Below are 21,114 nucleotides of genomic sequence, written 5' to 3' on the forward strand. Positions count from 1 at the left end.
CTTTAAGAAGGAAGGCATTATTTCAAGGAGGTAATGGGCCCACAAAACTAGGGACACACCCCAACCATAAAAGACAATAAAGTACAATAAGTGTGTTTTATTATCCAAAGGTTGGCCAACTAAGAGCCTTAACTATTGGTAGAGTGGGATTACGCATGGCCATAAGTAAATATTATGTAGATATTCTCAAAACACCCCTTAATTTGAACATGAAGCCACAAAGAGCATGTTCATTTATACACGTGTCTTAATAAGTGAAGGTGGTATCTGGAAGAAATTTGGTGAAGATATTTGCACACTGATTTGTGGAACAATTATTGGTACAACTTTTCCTAAAGCATGGAGGTGTGAAATGCAATACACTCAAATCTCAAAGCATTTCTACTCTTGATGATTCAATGGATTATAATTAAGTTCAAAAATACTTTGATAGTCACAAAATAAGATGGCAGGGCAATGCTGATCACGATTTAGGTCACCAAGTAACATTTGCATCTAGGAAAGATGATTTTTGGCATAAAACACACTAGCATATTCAATTTTAGTGTAGGAGTGTTTGACCGTTGTTGCTTCTTGCAACACCAACAAGTTTCCCAAAACTCAAATAGAACAAATACCTTAATATGGAGTGTTGCACATTAAGATCACTTTCCTAGTGGGAATTGGAAAAGGAAAGAAGATGGAGGTCAACATTGGCTAAGTAGAGAATTCCCATGTGAGTGACGGCCCTAAATAATGCAAAATAGAAATGTGCCAATGAGTCCCACACGGCTCTTGCATATATTGGAACCATACATTGGCTGCAAAGGAGATATCAAGTATGTATAAGAAAAAGCAAAATGTTGATCTTAAGTTGATAGATATATGCATCGACTAAGGGTGAAGGGCATTGGGCCTAAAACCTCATCCTATAAGAAATATGAGTACCAACTTGCTTGTAGTGTTCCATGCAAAAACATTACAAAAGATCCAAGTTGTACCATAGATGAGAGAAATTTGAAGCCCCCAAAATAATTGAAGCAACCCTAAACTGGTCATCCCAAAGGAGTTATTAGGCTATTGTTTTAGATCATTTACATGGATGTGGAGTGATTAGTTAGTAGGATATCAACATATAGTGGAGTAATACGAGTTTCTCCATCTTGATGGAAAATGTATATATCATGTTCAACTTCATAATGAGTGAAGTTGTCATGATTGATAAAGATTGTGCATCTTCTTATAACAAGTTTAGGGTGGTTGTTTAAGGCCATATAGGGTTTTCTCAAGCTTACAAACAATCATTTTGTACAAACCCTCATGGTTTCCACATATAATCTTGTTTTTAAGATCTCCATGGAGAAAATAACTTTTGACATCAATCTAATGAATCAACCCAATTCAGTGAAGTAGCTATACTGGATAGAATTATTCAAATGTAGTCTGCACAAGCAACTAGAACAAAATTATTTCAGTAGTTGATGCCTTCTTTCTTGGAGAAGCCTTTATCAACAAGATGTGCTTTATGTTCTCATATATTCTATCTACATCATACTTGATTTTATACACCCATTTGCAACCAACCAAATTATTATCCTTGGGAAAGTGGATTAGATATTAACTATGTTTTTTCATTAGAGCAACATATTTGGTAGGCATAACATCCTTCCATTTGGGAGATATTTTTGCTTGATATAAAGTAGTATAATTAACAATAGCCTTGGAAATAACAGTCCATGAAATAAGGGCCTTTGTCAGCGTTTGAGTTCTCCTTTGGGGATAAGTGTTGGCTTGATGGGCCCTGACCCAGGTTCAGTGTTAGTCAGCCAAGCAAATCCCTACACAACTAGCCCTTTCGGCATCAGTCTGAGGACCGAAGTCTCACCCAAAGTAGTATGGGGGGATGCATGAACCAAGTTTCTGCACCCTGAGATGGTTGTGATGTCAGTTTTATACCTTAAACCCTTCCTTCGTGCAGATTGATAAGTCTTTAGGGCTTATTGATGTAATTTCTCTCCCATCTCTTAGAACCTCCGTGAAGGTATACGATCGTCCTTCGCACAACACTAATCAACGACTTAGGCACTTACGCGCCTTTTTTACTGCGTTATTGTATAATTTCCCAAATTATATTAAGTGCTCGCCAATTTTACCATGAAATTAAGATTATCTTCGCGTAAACATATATCCTTATTTGTGTTCATATAGCAGATAGAAACATATACATTCGCGCATCAAATTAGCATTATAACGTAAACCCAGAACTTAACATAACATAATCACATGCAATTCACAGAGGTAGAATACACAGTAATTTCATAATACTTCTCTTTATTGATGATTCAAATTTCCAATACAGACTCTATCTGCCCTACGCACACAGCTGCAGGGGTTTGTGCTCAGTTGCAGATTTCTACCCTAGGCCTCTGCGCACTTAGCTGCAGAGCCTCTTCCTACACTAAGACTCTCACTCTTATCTCTTCACAGGCTCATCAAGAACTCAAACTTACTAAGAACTCTACTTCTTCACTTAGACTCTTCTAAGATTCCCTTTTTATACAATCCCATGGTCTACGGACCAAGGGCAGATCTCTAAAGCCGGCACAAGCTATCTAAAGGCCGAAACCCTTTTTGACTCTTGATATCTTCGCACTCCACGACCACAAAATGTCGAGATTTTACATTCCTTTATACAAAATTCGGGTTTTTTACCCCAAAATTAGGCTTTTAGTCCCAAAAATGACCCTAGGGGACCCGTTCCCAATAGGCCCCCAACACAAACATGGTGACTTGCCCTTGGGTCACTTGGTTAGCATGGAGATCTTGTCGCGAAGACCTCCTAGCTTGAATTGGACTATGTAACTTCGGCGGTACACTGTGTTATCGCCTGCTTCATCTCCTTGACCAGCTGCTTTGTTGCTGGCCCTGCGCCGTCTGACTAAATCTTTTGCTAAGTCTCCTGCAGACTAGCCAGCTTGCCTTCAATAGTGGCCGTGATCAAATAGGCCTCATCCAACCAATGCTTTAAGCGAGCCTTTAACACTACTTCCTTGTGGTGAGCTGCATCTACCTTCTCTTTCAAAGCCTTGGCATCCTGCAACTTTTCCAGCCTCTACGTGATGGCGACAGTGCGCGTCGTTGCTTTAAATTCATTATAGCGCTGCTACAGCTCCTGCGCTTCTATTTCCAACCTTTGCACACTGGGGTCTTCTTGCAGGTTGGTGACCACTTCGAGCAACTGCTCGAAAAGTGTCGTGCAGTCCTTCACTATGCTGTCCACTACTGCTACGACGTCTTTCACAGCTGACTCACGCTGTTCTTTGATTTCTGGTGAAGTCGAAGGCTGGGCCTTCAACTGCAACTCTGCGATTTTGAGGTTCAGTTCCAACTGGACCTTTGCCAATTTTGTGCATGCGTCACGTACTCCAGCAGCGAGCTTCCAAACCCGCACATCTACTAGCTCAGCCTCGGGAATGTCTAGCTTTGGGACAGATTTGCATGCCTCAGCCACGACCTTAGCTATGTGCTGATTCTTGTCCGTAAGGTCTTTCACGAGGTTAATGGAAGAGTCTCGTTGTACAACCATCTGGGCATTGTTGACCTTCTACTCACTGATTACCTGTAACGCGCACTGTTCGCGGGCCCGCAGTTCCATGATCACGCAATACTGTAAAAGGTGAAGTGCCTCACTAGGAAGCGTGACCAAGTTAAGTCCAACTCCCTTGAGGGTGCTGATAGCGAGCCTGTCAGCTTCTATCTTTGTAGTTATTGCTCCATCTAACAACACTATTGCTCGGGGATCCCATGTGCGCAGCATCCCTGCAGCTTCAAAGGTGCCATGTGCCAAACTGGTTGACGTTGTGCTTGCCTGTACTTGTGATGCGTGGTTCTGTAGCTTGCACAGAACCTTCTAGATGGCACCCAAAGGCTACTGCTACTGCTACTCGAACTGTTGCTGCAGTTCTGCGGTGGCATCCCTCACCGTATCACCTATGTCATTCAAGTCCCCCTCCGTTAGGGTGATCGGGTCGAGAGATGTCTTGATAGCTTTGGAATTCTTCCATGGCTCTATTTTTTCTGGAACTCTATTGCACTTGGTGCGGAATGGAGTCATCTCCGGGTCCGCTTCTCCCTGCTCCATTTGTTCATCCTCTTCTTTTGTCTCTGGGGAAGGCGACTTCTGACTCTGGTTAGAGCCGCGCTCCTCTTCCTTCGCTTGCCCACCCGTCTGCTTCACGGAAACATGCTCTGCCTTGGCCTTATCCTCAACCTCCTTTCTTCTCTTCGCAGCCAACTGTTCCATCTTCAGCTAGGCTTGTTCCTTCTTTTGTTGTGTGGCGGACTTACTAGATCCTGCTGTCAAGTCCATGGCAGTGCACCAATCTGCTAGCTAGTGGTCAAGGACCACTGCAATCATGTCATTTGTGGCCAAGTATGGCAGGTCATGCCACTTTTGTTCAGGGTCCTTTCGCACATGTATTGAGACATGGTGGAAGTTGGCCTTGAATTCCACGTACTCCTGCAGCTTATCAAAATTTGTTGGTGACAACTGCGGCTTGCAGTTGATGGCCATATGGATGCTCATCTCCATCAAGATCCAGAAGATCTTGTTATCCTTGATCCACTGAGGATCCTTTGTAGCCCACAGCGAAGCGAACTTCGCTGCTTCCGGTAGGTTTGGCGCGACCAGAGGAAACTGGCTATCCTCAGGTAGCTCCCACACAACCAACACTATGGATAGTAGTAGCCATGCATAGTGGAATGTCTTACTATGATCTTGTGCCTCACGATAGTTCACGAGGAACTCATCGCAGAGTTAGCGCACCCAATTAAACTGTACGCCCTTCGCGCACTTGGCTGCCAAGGCTATCACTGGTGCCAACACTTCATCTGCACGACACTTCCTCATGACCTTTTAGGCCAAGATTTGTGTCACCACTTTGACTGCGGGGTCACAGATACTCGTGATGGCGTAGCCGCATGACTTCTTTACTAGCTTGAATTTTTCCTTCATTGCCTTAGCAAGGGCATGCTCGTTGGCCTTTCCTCCAAATGCCATGGTCGGGATTTCTCTTGAGTGCGAAAGTCGCGTGATCCTATGGATCAACATGTCAGTGATGGGTATCGGCTCCTCCAGCCATAGACACCCATCATGCACCAAGCATAGCAGCTACTTGATCACGATCATCGTGATGGGCACGCGGTTGTAATGCAGCAGCCATATCAGGTTTAGTAGGCCTACCTTGTCCACGCCTTTCAGCTGCTTCCTTGGCTCCAAAGCAGTCACTCCAGTGTTTTTGTGGAAGACACGGTGCATAAGTTAGTTTGTCGCTAAGTGAGGGAAACGCTCCATGTCAGCTAAATCCCAGTCTTCCAATTTTAGAAGGGGGGCACGCCCCAAGAACGGTCCCTCAAAGACAATTTTCTCTGGAAGTAGGGGTGTGTGCAGTGTGACCTTACTCTCATCAATATACTTCGACACCTTCATTTTTCCCTTGCGCGGAGGAATGTACTCAGGTAGCTTAGAAATGGGGTCAGACCCCTCAACCTTAACATCCTCCGTTTCCATCGCAATATCCTCATCATCCATGGGGATTTCTTCGATCTCTTCTTCCGGCTCTAGGTCAATCACCTTTCCCTTTTCCTGTGCAGTGGGCTTATCCTTCTGTGGGTGCTTTCTAGGTGATGTGCGCACCAGTTGCAGTGTCACAACCTGCTTGCCTTTCTTGTTCTTCGGACCCTCCTTGGTCGGGGTAGGCCTCAGCCTGGGCGACCATGGTGACTTAGGTACTTCAGCTGGTACTTCCGTAGTTGCAACCTCCGGGGCAGCTCCCTCGGCTACCATGGCTACCTTTGGAACAACTCCTTCGTCTGTCATTGCTTCCCCAACATTTATAGTCTCAACCAACATCGACATGATGCTATTCAACAACTCTTGTGTCCCCTTTGACAACTTCTCGAACACTGAACTCGCTATCAAAGCTTCAAAGTATTCATGGTTCATGTGTGTTTGAGAGATCAACACCTCAATTCTCAAAATGCCAAGTGTTTTCCGTTGGGCAACCCTTTGTAATTTATAGGCATTTTCGAATTCAAATCCGACCATTCCCCCCACAATCGGTTCATTAATGCTAGATTGGCGGCAGATTTTCAAAGATCTGGTCCATAAATTTTGACTTAAATGCTGCCCCCTACTCCATTTGGCCATTTTTTCATCGTCAAATCATGAACAATGACTTTAATGGTCACTTTCCGGCTGTCCTGCATGGTTTTTCCTTTGGTAGCGTAGCTACCTGCATGCTTCTACGGGATTTGTGACATTTCTTTGTTGCACGTAGTTCCCCAATCGTGCAACTCTCTAACCCAGGCAATTTAGTTTATAGTCCCACGCTTCCTTTAAGCTGCCTGGAGTGCTAAGACTGTGCTTCCCTCATATAGTCACCTAGTTGGATCAACGGTGTATGGCTTCAATCGGCTGCCATTCACCTTGCCTGGGAAGGGTTCTCCATTCAATTTGACCAGCTGAACTGCTCCACCATTGGTAATCTCCTTGATGATATACAGACCTAGCCAGTGCATCCTAAATTTCCATGAAAAGTTATCAAACTTGCTGTCATATAACAAGACCAGATCATTTACCTTGAAGGTGCACAGTTTCACACCATGCCTTTTTGCGCTCCTTTTGAACTTGTTGACGAAATCTAGCTAGAAATTGGTCATCCTCAAGCTTCGCTAGCTGCGCGAGCCTCTCTTCCAGGGCTCCACGATCCGCCATTCCTGTGAATGCCGCTATGCTCAGACTAGGTACAGTGTATTCCATTGGCATCATAGCTTCTACTCCATACACGAGTCTGAAAGGCATTTGTCCAGTTAGCTTCTTGCAAGTCGTTCTATAGGCCCATAGCATCAGGGGTACACACACATCCCAATCTTTTCTCCGAGCATTGCAAACCTTCATCAACGCGCTCTCCAGTATCTTATTGAATGCTTCCACCTTCCCATTATCATGTGGATGATAAGGTGTAGTTTTCTGATGATACACTTGGAATTCCTTTGTCAACGTGCTGATTGTTTCATTAAGAAAGTGTGTACCGTGATCACTCATCAAAATATTTGGACACCCGAATCTCGTCAGGACATACTCAAAAATAAATTTTGCTGTTGTCATGCCTGTGCAGTCCTTCACAGGTTGTGCCTCTGCCCATCTGGTCAAATACTCAGTTGCGGTGATGATGTACTGCACACCCGTCTTCTTTCCTGGAGGCTGAATTGGTCCCACAAAGTCAATTGCCCATTTTTTGAATGGTTGTAACATCACCTGTGGTATCAGAGGCATCTCATCCCTCCACGATGGCCTGCCAGTCCTTTGACATGCATCACATGCCCTACAATATGCTTTCGAATCCTTATGCAGGGTCAGCCACCACAACCCAACGCGTAGAATCTTCTGCGCTGTTGCTTTCCCTGCATAATGTCCTCCCGCAGCTCCTCCATGAGCCTCAGCGAGGATGCTGCTTCGTTCAAAGTCAGGCACATAACGTCGCAATATTTCGTCTGATCCCATTTTGTACAAGTGCCCTGCAATGATAGAAAAGTCTGTCACGCGCACTACCAGTTCCTTCTTCTGTTGACTTGTATAACCTTTTGGAGCCGTTCCTGTCATCAGGAAGTGGATAATATCTTCAAAGTGACTGTCTGCGACATGTACTGCAAAGAGCTATGCGCCAGGCAGTCCTTCCTCTAAATTAGTAGGTCCCTCTCCAGTTTCAATGCACGACAGATGACCATGTCCCACATTCAATCGTTCTGGTTTCACAATAACTTCAAAGTCATACTCCTAGAACAACAACAACCACCTATCTATTGCTCCCCCACAACGCTGGCTTGTTGACTAGGTACTTCAACAAGGAATGATCTGTATACATCTTAAAGTGTCTGCCCAACAAATAGTGCTTGAACTTCTAGAGTGCGTACACCATAGCTAATCCTTCACGCTCTATCGTGGAAAATCTTTTCTCCACTTTAAACAACTTCCTACTTGCGAATGTTATAGGATGATCTGGTTCTCTCTCACCGGCTTGTGTCAGTACGGCTCCCAGCGCAATACATGATGCATCTACGTGCACATGAAATTCCTTCTTCCAATTCGGGAAGACTAGGATCGGTGCGGTGACCATTTTCTCTTTCAACACATCCAAGCTCTTTTGACATTCATCATTCCAACAGAATGTAACATCCTTTTTCAACAATTTCTCCACAGGTGTGGTGATCTGGGCATATCTCTTGATGAACTTCCTATAGTATCCGGTATGCTCCTGAGTTGCGCGCAGATGTTTCACACTCCTCGGCGCCTCCAAGTTGATTATCACCACGATTTTCGTGGGGTCTACCGTCAATCCTTGTCTACTTACCACATGACCCAGCAAGATCCCAAGAGGGACACAAAACAAACACTTCTTCAGATTGAGCACGATCTGGTATCTCCTACATGTATCTAGCATCAAGCGCAGACTTTCCACATGGCACTTAACCAATCCAAACATTGTCCAATCGACAAAGTATACCTTCACAAATTTATGAATCAAGTCTTTGAATGCCGCAATGACTACACGCGAAAAGATCGCTGGCGCATTCTTCAGCCCAAAAGGCATTACGTTGTATTGAAAAAATTCCCATTCAGTCGCGAAGGTCGTCTTGCTTCTATCCTCAGGCGTGATTTTGATCTGATGGTACCCAGAGAATCCATCAGTGAAAGAGTATGCTTCTTTGCTGCCTACATTATCCAGGACCTCATCGGTGAATGGGGTTGGGAAAGGATCATGCACAAAAATGTCATTCAATTTCCTGAGATCTACGCATATCCTTATTTCTTCCTTCTGTTTCTTTTCCTGAACCACTATTGCGCTTACCCAATCAGATTCTTCCACCGGTTCAATAATACTTGCTGCGAGCATGTTATCTAACTCAATGTGGATCATTTCCTTATACTTTGGATTGAGGTGGTAAGGTCTTTGTTTCACAGGTTTTGCGTTCAGTTTCAGGGTGATCCTCATGACACCTAGGGTTCCTATTATTCCTTTTAGGTCAGAAAACTTTGTGGGGAACAAATCCTGATATTCGCGGAGTAGTTCGATGACCTTATCTACTGTCGTGTTGTCCTAATAGTCCCCAATCTTTGCAAACTTCGGCTCTACTTTTGTGCGAATGTTCACCTGCCTAGTTTTGAGTGGTGAAGTTATGTCTGGGTTTTCTATTTGCGGTCCTTCAACTTCGTGGTGACCTTCAGTTTGTGGAATATTAATTTTCCTACGATCCTCATCCTATTCTTCAACAGTCACGTTATAACATTCTAGCACGTGGCTCAGCTGAGTGGTCCAATCAGGTTGAATCAGGTCTAAAAGATCCTGTGGTATCCTAAATATCGTTGGTTTAACCTCTTGTAGTGCTTCATCAATACATCCAAACACGTCTTCAAAGTTGAACGTCATTACAAACCCCTGGCGCAAAATATACCATTCTTCAGTGCCATGGCAGAGCTCTGTCTCCAGGTAACAATTCATTGGTATGACATCCAGGGTATGACATAATAGATGCACCCATTCGGGCTGAGGCTCTACTCCATAAGCTTTAGTCCATTTGGCCAGGTGATCGCACGGATCATCCCTCCCATCATACTTGTCCGTCATCCGTACTTTTGGCTGTCCAAAGCATGTTCTCATCATCCTCCTATATTCATGCCAATCATCGAAACTACCCTTGTGCATACCCCACCATCTTGCAGGTCTAGCGCGCAGCGCCCAACCCAAGGCCTGGAATCGATGCGTTTCTATCACTTCCCTTTCAAAGGCATCCAAAAATATATCCACATCAGTCAACCCATCATAAGAAGGCAGATTCATTACCTCCGATGACACACAACGCAACATTTTAATCATCATATTACAACGCAACGTAGATACTTCATGTAATCGATTCTGCCAGTGCTCTAATTCTTTATCTGAGTCTAATGTGCAGGAACTTTTGCAGTCCCATGCAATACGACCATTCTCTGTTGGATTCACCCAATCTTGATCTTGCACAGTTATCTTATATATATGGTCCAAATCGTTATCGCTTTCGTAATCACGGACCGGTTCAGTATAACGCGGTCCTTTTGTAGGATCCAAGGGTACTACTACGCAAAGCGATTTCTTTTCAAATGTCATCTTTCACTTCTTTAGGTTGATCACCCCATTCATGTCAGTAGCCCAATCAATCCCAAGGAGTGCAGGGTAGGGGTTGCTGTCATCCACAATTTCTATTACTTCAAAATCATCCAATGCGCTCGCGCCTTCAATATCTACAGTTACTCCCTGCAATCATCCCATGGGGATGATCTTCTACTGATTTTCCATTCTTAACTGAATTGGAGACCACTACAACGCAGGTCTCCCCATCCACTCCCATGTCTGCTTAGGAAGAACATTCACGTTCGACCCTAGATCCAAAATAACTTGATCCATCTCATATTCTCCTATCTGCGCGGTGAGTCTCATCTCACATCCCGTCCTTGCCTTATGCTTACTAAGCTTTCTGACTACGCACTGTTCGCCAGTAGCACTGTCCTTTCCAACGCACTAATTGATCAGTTCTTGTAGTCCCTTCACAACCTTACTATCGCGGAGTAGTTTCATGCAGGTGTCCAAGAACGTGGTAATCATGGATGGGTCCATTTATTTAACTATTTTCTCCTGACTTCCTGATGTAGAGGCCTCAACGAAGCTTTTCTTTGCTTCCATAGATGTTTCTTTTGCGCACTCTAGATCAAACCCAGTCTCCTTTTCTGTTGCTTTGCAGACCCACTCACCTTCTGCAGGATGCTTCCCTTTATTTTCACTAGTCACCATTCCACTTCGCAACATAATGTTTACCTTAGGGTCTTCGTCGCCAGGATCAACCCTCATCATATGGAGATTTTGTGTTGACTTCGGAGGCTGCGCCCCATTTTTGCGAATCTTCGCCAAAAATATAGGGCAATCCTCAGTCGCATGGTCAAATTGAGTACAATAGCGGCATGACAGTCGTGTTGGGTTTGGGCAGTCTCTTGCGTAGTGTCCTGGTCCTCCGAAATTGTAACAAATAAGCTACCCTCGGCCTCTACCAGGCCCTCCTCCACCTCGGCTTCGATCGCGCCCCTGATACTCACCTCACGCTCCCCCAACACCTTGGTCCGGAGGCTGCGTTTCTGCCTGCACCCTGTATGCAGGTGTCCTATCCATGATTAATTCATAACTATGACAATTGCGCTCGTCATGACCTAGTGATTGGCATAAATTGCAAAAGATTTTCTGTGGTGTTTGTACGAATTTCTGCCGCAAATGACAATTGTCAGTCGCATGCTTCCCAACTACCTGGCATATAGCACACCATAACACGGTCCCTATACTTGGCCCTGCTACAACCTCCAGCCTTAGAGGCATTAGTCCCCCTGCTGCAACATAATTCACAAAGACTGGACAATGATCCTTGTCATGCCCCTGACCTTTGCATTTCAGGCACCAAACTTCTTCACGCGCCTTTGGCTGCATTGTTCTGTGTTTCTTCAGGCTTTGCATTTCAAGGCAAAGGTTCTGCAACTGCGTGTGAATCTGCTAAACCCCCATATTAGCATCTTGCATTGGTGTGTCGTGTAGTCTCATCGCGATTTCTAGATCTTCCACCTGGGTCACAATATTTTGTTGTGATAGTGCAACCCTTAGGTGAGGCAGGAGCGAGGCCACAAACCATTCGTGGTGCTGCCCATCAATTAGGTTCATGTTGGCTTCATGGATCGTACACTTCAATCTTTGATCCAAATCCCAGGGTGTCTCCCCAGGCTTTATCATGATCTCCTTGAATCCCATAATGGATTGTGCTTGAGACTTAGGTCTACTAAATTACCTATTCAGCGTAGTTTGGATATCTACCAACACGGACGTCGGGTTATCAGTACTGTACTTAATGTACCACGTTAGTGCGCGATCCTGCAAAGCACTAACCAATGTTGCTTTCTTCATTTGATCGTCCGTGATACCCTGAGCTTCCCATACAGCCTTCGTGATGAACCAAAACTAGTTCGGATCTTCATTTCCTACGCCCTTGAATACAGGTAGCTTTACAGAGTTCGCCATGTTGAACAGTGGTGGAGGTGGCGGTGGTGTGGGTGATGGGGTAAGTGGTGGAGGTGAGGATGGAGGCAATGTGGATGGATGGGATGAGGATGGAGGTGGTGTAGGTATTCACGGGAACCCTTGTCTTATCAATTGAATAACACTTAGTAGAGAAGCCTGCGCTACTCCTTCGTTGTCACTCAAAGGAGGCTCGATCAACGGGCTATACTCAGGACCTTTTCTTCCTCCGTCCCTGAAAGACCTTCCACTTCGCGTAGCTCCAAACATCAAGGTAACTGCATGACCCTCTTTTCCCACAAGAGCATCTTAATCCAACTATTTAGTGATTTCAAATACTTACCTCACGGCCCCTTGAAGAAGCGATGCTCCGCTTTGCTGTAGCTGACCAAAGTCTTAACCGCGAACTCTGTCACAAACCCTCCTATGATACGGTCGAGCCAATGATCGACAACGTGCGTGATCTTATCTTCAAAGGCTTCCAATCTCTGCACTAACTCTGGGGTCCAGACAATTGGATTGTTAAGCCTCCACTTTCCCTGACCGTCTGCCAACTTCATGATCCACTCGTATAATTCAATCGGGAAAGAACAAAAGAAGATTTCATGAATTTCTCTATATAAATATCTGTCCAACCACTGTTCCTTTTTCAATCGCGAATTCCTGTTTTCTTGTGCCGCGAATTCGTGGATCTTTCTATCCAACCAGTCTTCAATATCCTTAGTTGGATTCCAATGATGCGACATCACATATCTCGTTATGTAGATCCCGGTCCCGGCAACAGAACCATTTGTTGACTTGATGGGCCTTGAACCAGGTTCAACATTAGTCAGCTAAGCAAATCCCTACACTACTAGCCCTTTCGGCATCAGTCTGTGGAGCGCGGACCGAAGTCTCACCCAAAGCAATATGGGGGGATGTAGGAACCAAGTTTCTGCACCCTGAGATGGTTGTGATGTCGGTTTTATACCTTAAACCCTTCCTTCACGTAGATTGATAAGCCTTTAGGGCTTATCGATGTAATTTCTCTCTCATCTCTTAGAACCTCCGTGAAGGTATACGATCATCCTTCACGCAACCCTAACCAGCGACTTAGGCACTTACACGCCTTTGTTACTGCGTTATTATATAATTTCCTGAATTATCTTAAGTGTTCGCCAATTTTACCATGCAATTAAGATTATCTTCGCGTAAACATATATCCTTATTTGTGTTCATATAGCAGATAGAAACATATACATTCGCGCATCAAATTAGCATTATAACATAAACCCAGAACTTAACATAACATAATCACATGCAATCCACAGAGGAAAAATACACAGTAATTTCAGAATACTTCTCTTTATTGATGATTCAGATTTCCAATACAGACTCTATCTGCCTTGCACACATAGCTACAGGGGTCCGCGCACTCAGCTGCAGACTTCTACCCTAGGCCTTTGCGCACTCAGCTATAGAGCCTCTTCCTACGCTAAGACTCTCGCTCTTAGCTCTTCATACACTCATCAAGAACTCAAACTTACTTAGAACTCTACTTCTTCCCTTAGACTCTTCTAAGATTCCCTTTTTATACAATCCCATGGCCTGTGGACCAAGGGCAAATCTCTAAAGCTGACACAAACTATCTAAACTAAGGGCAGAAACCCTTTTTGAATCTTAATATCGTCGCGCTTCGTGGCCACAAAATGTGGATATTTTACATTCCTTTATACAAAATTCGGGCTTTCTGCCCCAAACTTAGGCTTTTAGCCCTAAAAATGACCCCAGGGGACTTGTTCCCAACAATAAGGTGTGGAATAACATCTTGTAAAGGATATGTGGCCTAGTTAGGCATTGGTAATGACCTAACCAGTGGGGAAGTAGATACAAAAAATGGGTAGCTCTTGTTTATTTTTGGGTAGCTATAGGAGGTATTATCTAGTTGCAATTCGGCTAAATTAAAAAGGACGGAAATTAAATTTAAATTGGTCAGGTCAACCCCAAAGTTTAAGTCAGATCAACAAGGAGACATGCCCTTTGGGCACCACAAGATCACTATAAATACAAACTTAGCCTCCATCATTTGGACACAATTTGGATCATAATCACATCATCTGATCTCTTATTCACACATGTGAGTCAGAGAATAAGTCTTGTGAAGTTTGACCAACATTGACTAACTTTGATCTTGTTTTTTGAGGCCCATTTGATTTGTGTTGACCGAGATTTCTCTGGATAGAGTTGACTGAGATTTTTCTTGACATAATTGACCGAGTTTTTGAGCAGTTTGAGAAGGCTAAATTTCAACCTATTTTACTAAGTGTAACTAGTGCTTTATTTTGGTATGAGTTGACTAGTTTGACTTATGAATATCAGATTGTACTTTCACTGAGCTGAATAATTTCTCCTAAGAAAAGGTTGCTGGGGTTTTCTCGAGGTTGGATTTTCCTTGGATAAATTTGTGTTTCTTTTGTGCTTGGTTCTCTTTATGATCCTACTATCATTATTGCATTATTGTTGATATTTTATATGTATAATTGCTTAATGATATATCTGACATAATATGATTTGATTAAGAAATCATTGGAAAGTAATTATCAGATTAGAAGATAAATTTCTCTTATGATAAATGAACATGGTATCAAAGGTTAGGTGAAAGAGAAACCATTATAGAGACTTGAAGAAGCCACATTTTGGAATGATTTTCTTGAAGATGTTATTCAACAACTTGACTATTTCCCTATGGAAGGCAAGGAAGCTAGTACCAGAGGGAGATGAAGCCTTAAGTTCTTAGTTCTCAGATTGAGATTCATTATTTAAGGGGGATGTTTACAATTGGCGGATGTCTAGGAGCTTCCAAGCTCTAGGTCTAGGACTTGATTGCATGATTTTAGGGCATCCTAACATCTAAAGTATTTAGCTTCTGATATAGCACCTAAACATTTTCCAAATCAATGCCATTGGTTGTAGAATGGAAATGACATTTCATAGTTGTGGTTATAATATAAAATTTGGTAGCTATTTATAATTTTACGGTGTTTTAAATATTTGTGAAGGACCATTTCAAGTATCACATGCTTGTGCGACTTGGAGGTTGTTGTTTGCACATATATCAAGGATCAGTTGATGGAGCAAGTTCTCTTGGAAGATTTTATGGAGGACACTAGAATGACATGGTCTTATTTTGTCTTTGATGGAGACATCTTACTTTCATGGAGCATTTTTTTTGGAGATTTGTAAATGTGTCTCTTGTCTTCTTGTCCCATTGTTAATTTTATGTTTTGAACAAATGTATAATTTCTCAATGAAGAAGAAATAAGAAGTAATAAGTAATAAGAAGACATCTAATATTCACAAATAATTACCAAGAAAAGGAATCGAGTGTTGAACTACATTGCACTTGGTTTTCCAACAAGTTGGAGGATATTGTTTCTTTGCAATGCTATTCAATAAAGAGGCAACGTACAAGCCTTACAAAGGATATATTGGATCATTGATCTTGATACTTTTGCTTGGACTGGAATACCATAGTGGATATTGGTAGTTTGATCGAGATGGAACGCTCCTTGATTGACTGATAACATGATGGAATAGGGCGATCAACTTGTTGACAATTCCATCACATATGCAGAGGCATGGGGACTCTATGATACACTATTTTCCACTTATTGTTTTTGACACTTGATTACGTTATAAACAGTTGCATATGGATTTGAGAAATTGTCCCACCTATATTGACTATAGCAGGATAATTTTCACATGACAAGTTTGATGATTTCTTTTGAAATACTTAGGGTTTGTAAACCACAAAAGACCTAATGTGAAATTTATAAGGATTTGTGAAACCATAGAAAATGACCAAGAATGATGAATACTAGAAGGAGTGCATACTTGGTAGCATGAAATTGTCATTAGCTTGCAATTGAGACTTTGGTGTGGTTGGATAACTTGACGATGTAGAAACCCTAGCTTATAAAATTCATGCAAGGAAGAAAAAGAAAGATACATGAATTCATAAATGATAATAAGGATAAGGATGAGGAATTCTAGATTGCAACAGTGATTTTTGCAAGAAGGAAAGGATCAAGTGGGAGTTTACAATTCCCTACAATCCTTAGATAAAAAAATAAGTACTTCATATCTTTCTTCATTGATTAGTATTACTTTATTATTGGTTAGCCTCTTGTCTTTGTATCTTTTGCTTGGTTATAATTGTTTCTTCCATGGCCTCCTAATAAGGTTTGCAGGTACATCATGAAGGCTATCAAGGAAATGATTTTGGTAGCAGATGGAAGCATCAGGAAGAATGAAGCAAAGTTTTGTAGCAAGAGGATTCTCCTAGGATTGAGCATAAACCTAGCAAGAGTAATTTGTGTTTGAAAGGGAGAAATTACATAGACTTCGAAGTGGATATACTAGATCAAGAATGAGGTAGATGGAAACATAAAGAAGTACAAAGCAAGGTTCATGGTGTTAATTTTTGTTAGGGCTATATTGTTCTTTGCTTTGATAATTGAATTTATCCATTAACACATTAAGTTCACCCCATAACATCATAACATTATTCAGATTTACACCATTATTCAACAACATATGCAACTATGTAGAAAGAACAATATCATCATCATTAATGCAACGAAACATCAAGGAACAATAGAAGAAAATCATTCACTTATAGAGACACCAGGATTGGTCGGAGACCAGGGAAAAAATCACTATGGGGAAAACCATTTCAAATTCTTATTCTTCTTATATTATCATCAAATGATTCAACAAAAAAGAGTACAATGATCCATATCTTCATCTATGTAACTAACCAGTAAAAACAACTACAAAATCCATAAATGAACCCAACAAAACTTATACTCAAAAATTTGATTATGAAGTCTGTAATGAACTGTCAATGTCTGCAGTCAACTGCTGAACCTTGTGATGTCATTGAGTGAATTTTTGTACAATTTAGATTCCACCATTAAGTCCCGGTCGCATGAAGGAGGTGTCATGCGAGTGACTATAGCAGCCCAGTCACACCCTTAAGCTTGACGTGTAAGCGACTGGGGTCAAATCTGATATGAGGGAAGCAAGCAATTACAATTATGAAACCCTGACTCCCAGTCACATAGATGGAGAGTTGTTTGTGCGACTGGAAGGCTCCAGTCACACGGATGAGCTTTCATGTGAGCGACTGTGGTCGAATTCATCCTGTGCTGTGCCTACGACTGTGACCGAAAACCCTAAAATTGAGATGCAAGCTTTAGACCCTGCATTTTCACCTCAAAGCAAACCTGTTCCTATGCGGATGAGCCTCAGAACTATGTGAGCCAAAAACCAATATAGAAGAGTGTATCATGATGGTGTCCAAATGAGGTAGAGGTCACTTTGCTTTAGGGTCGACCTTATCAAATGTGCACATGTGGGATTTTCTTCATAAGTACACTTTCCCTTATCCGTTTTGAGTGATGTTTAGGTCGATTTTGGTCCTCTCGAAAAGAGGAATTCAATGAAATCATTATCTCCATTGGGTGAGATATCCAAAGTGAAAATTTACTGTAGTTTCATATTTTAACATGCGGAAAGAGGGTTCTCCTAAAAAGAGGGATAATAATATGAAAAAACATTTGCTCCAATGGCCATGTACACTTCTATTAAAATTGCTTCAATTATGGGTTGGAAATTGACTCAAATGGATGTGAAAATCACTATCCTCAATGGAGTGATTGAGGAAGAAGTGTACATAGAGCTACCTCAGGGATTTGAGGTACATGAGAAGGAGTTCATGTTTGTAGATTGAAGAAGGCTTTGTACAAACACAAGCATGCACTTTGGGCTTGGCATTATCGGTTTGATGGACAACTAATGGGTATTTGAGTAGTGTCGATCCCAACCTTTACTATAATTTTGTTAAAAGTGAGCCTGTGATTTTGTTATTATATGATTTTTTTTTTTTTTTGGTATGGGAGCAGAAGGACTTAAGTGATAGAGGGAGAAACAATGGTAAGAGGATTTTCTTCTGTGATAGAGGAAGAAGTCAAGATTACCAAAGGAATCCCTACTTTAGTGTAAGAGGGAGTTGACCTCTGAGTTCGGGGTGAAGGATATATATTTGGTGCATTACTTCCTTGGTAAAGGGAAGTATACTATTGAAGATCCTTCAGAGATTTGGGATGATGGACTGCAAGTCCATGGCTACTCCCATGGTGACCAATTTGAGGAAGCTGAGTGGCTCTAACTCTGACTTAGATTTGATGGGTCCCTCTAGTTATCAATGATTGATCATATAATTTTTGTATTTAGTTAATATTAGACTTGATATTTTCTTAATAGTGAACAATTTGAGCTAGTTCATGGTGGAACTGAGGCATGTACATTGGATTGCGACAAATCATGTGTTGATATAACTATGGTACTGTCAGGTATGGTTTGAGATATGTATCAAATGATGAATTTCATCTGTAGGGATACATAGATTCTGAATGAGTAGGGAGTGCCAAAGAAATATGTAGTACATTAGGATGTTGCTTCAATTTGAGTTCCACTAATATCCTAGATGAGCAGGAAGCAAACATCTGTCACACTCAACATTATAAAGGCTAAGTATATTGCAACTAGTTTTGCGAGTCGTGAAGTAGTGTGGCTTCAAAAGCTGCTCACATGAGTGTTTTATCATGTGTTAGAGACAACTATGATGACATATCGAAGCACATTGATATCAAGTACCACTACATTCGAGACATGGTACAAAATGGAGTAGTAAGGCTCCACTACATTTCTACAGACGAGAAAGTTACTAAAATTCTCACAAAGCCTCTATCTTAGATGAAGTTTGTCTACTTCAGGGACAATCTTGAGTGGTTGAGAGTTCCTCCCTTGATGAGAGGGAGTGTTGATGTTGTAGCATCAAGGGTAGATATTCTCCTTAGGTCAATGGTATTGACCAAGTGCCATGTAATGTGGCTAGGGAGATTGGCCCAGACAACATCAGGCCTCAGAGTGCTCCCTAAGTCATAAGGTTTTGACCATATTTCCAAGGGTTACTTGTCTAGTGGGTAGAACGAATTCCCCATAGCATCATGCAAGTATTTTTACCTTTCACGTTTCCATGTGATGACATGGGGGGAATGGTAAATTGGCCTACGGTTTCACCATTGTCCAAGGAGAATTGACCTTGTTCCAAGTGACGAATTGGTTGACCCAGGACTAGTTTAGGTTTTTTACCCTATTCACGGGGCACTTGACCATATCACCAAAATGTATTTGGATAGTGGGTGATTAGATCCTTTGCAAAGGGTATTTAGCTAGTGGGTAACTATATCCTTTGCATGATGTTGATGCAGGATGCTTTCCACGTGGTTCTTGAATAGAACATGAAGTGGATGGATTCATTGACATAGTGGGCTCATTCAATCTTTTCTTGGGATCAAGAAAATTTTCAGCAAAGTGGACATCTGAGGAAGTCAAGGTGAATACCTCCCTAACTAAGAGGGAGTGCTAATTTTTGGGTAGCTACATGAAGCATTCCCTATATACAAGTCGACTAAATTAAAAAGGAGGGAAATTATATTTAAATTGGTTGGGTTGGCCCTAAAATTTTAAGTCAACCTAACAAGGGGACTTGCGCCTTGGGCACCACAAGATCATTTATAAATAAAAACTCGACCTCCATCATTTGGACACAATTTAGATTTTCATCACACCATCTAATATTTTTTTCACACATGTGAGTTAGAGAAGAAATGTTGTGAAGTTTGACCATTGTTGACCAACTTTGATTGAGTTTTTTGAGGCCTATTTGACTTGTGTTGACTAAGATTTTTCTAGGAAAAAGTGACTAAGTTTTTGGGAAGTTGTAAAGGTCAATTTTCAACCTGTTTGACCAAGTGTGACTAGTACTTTATTTTGGTCTAGTTTGACTGAGTGTGACTTGTGAATATCAAATTGTACTTTTGATGAAATGAATAATTTCTCCTAAGAAAAAGTTGTTTTTTCTTGTGGTTGGGTTTTCCTAGGGTAAATTTGTGTCTCTTTTGTACTTGGATGTCTCTTTATGTTCCCACTATCATTATTGCATTAATGTTGATTTATTTATTTTATTATTATTATTATTATTATTATTATTTTAATTTAATTAATTAATTAATTAATTTTTTTATATTATTATTATTATTATTATTATTTTAATTAATTTATTTATGTATAATTGCTTAATGATATATGTGACATATGATGACTTGATTAAGAAATCATTTGAAATTAATTATCAGATTAGAAGATAATTTTCTCTTATGAAAAATCAACAACTCTACCAATAAGATATCAGAGGGAGTCACTTAAGTGGAAGTCTAGACATGATTTCTAATAATACTAAAGAAGTAATCAAACTACTTCTCTATAGAGGAGGATAACTATAGAGGAGATAGAAGCACTGAAAAGAGGAGGATCACTATAGAGGAGGTGTTAGAGAAATAATAAAAAGAGGAGGATCACTATAGAAGATGCATTGGAAGAAGCACTCAAAAGAGGAGGATCATTAGGTCTTGAATTAGAATGAATCATTGGGAAAGTTGGAGGTGAATCTTTTGCAATAAGAGTGGGGTTAGACCTTGATAGATGGTGTGGGAAATAACCTCCTCAAGACAAAATCCCTTCTTTCAATCACCTTATTGGTGCAAGGATCATACACATGATACGTTGTGAAAGTTTCATTATAGCCCATTAAAATGTAGTGTCATCTTATAGGTTGTAAAATGTTATGCTTAAGTCTTTAGAAATATGGGTCCACACAAAAGATCCAAAGACTTAAAAATGCACAATAGAGGATTTGTAACCATACCATATCTCAAAAGGACTCACATATCAAACATCTTGGGTGTGTGTCTGATTGGTGATATGAAATACACAAAAGATTGGTTCTCCCCATAACTTAAGGGTTCCATTTAATGATAATGTAACATATAATCAACCATTTCCACCTCGATTCTACTTCTTTGTGTAGGGTTTGTGTTATATT

This window comes from Pinus tabuliformis, chromosome X, assembly GCF_031772625.1.
Source record: "Pinus tabuliformis cultivar Carrire ecotype Pingquan chromosome X, CPIR1, whole genome shotgun sequence".
NCBI classification, from domain to species: Eukaryota; Viridiplantae; Streptophyta; class Pinopsida; order Pinales; family Pinaceae; genus Pinus; species Pinus tabuliformis.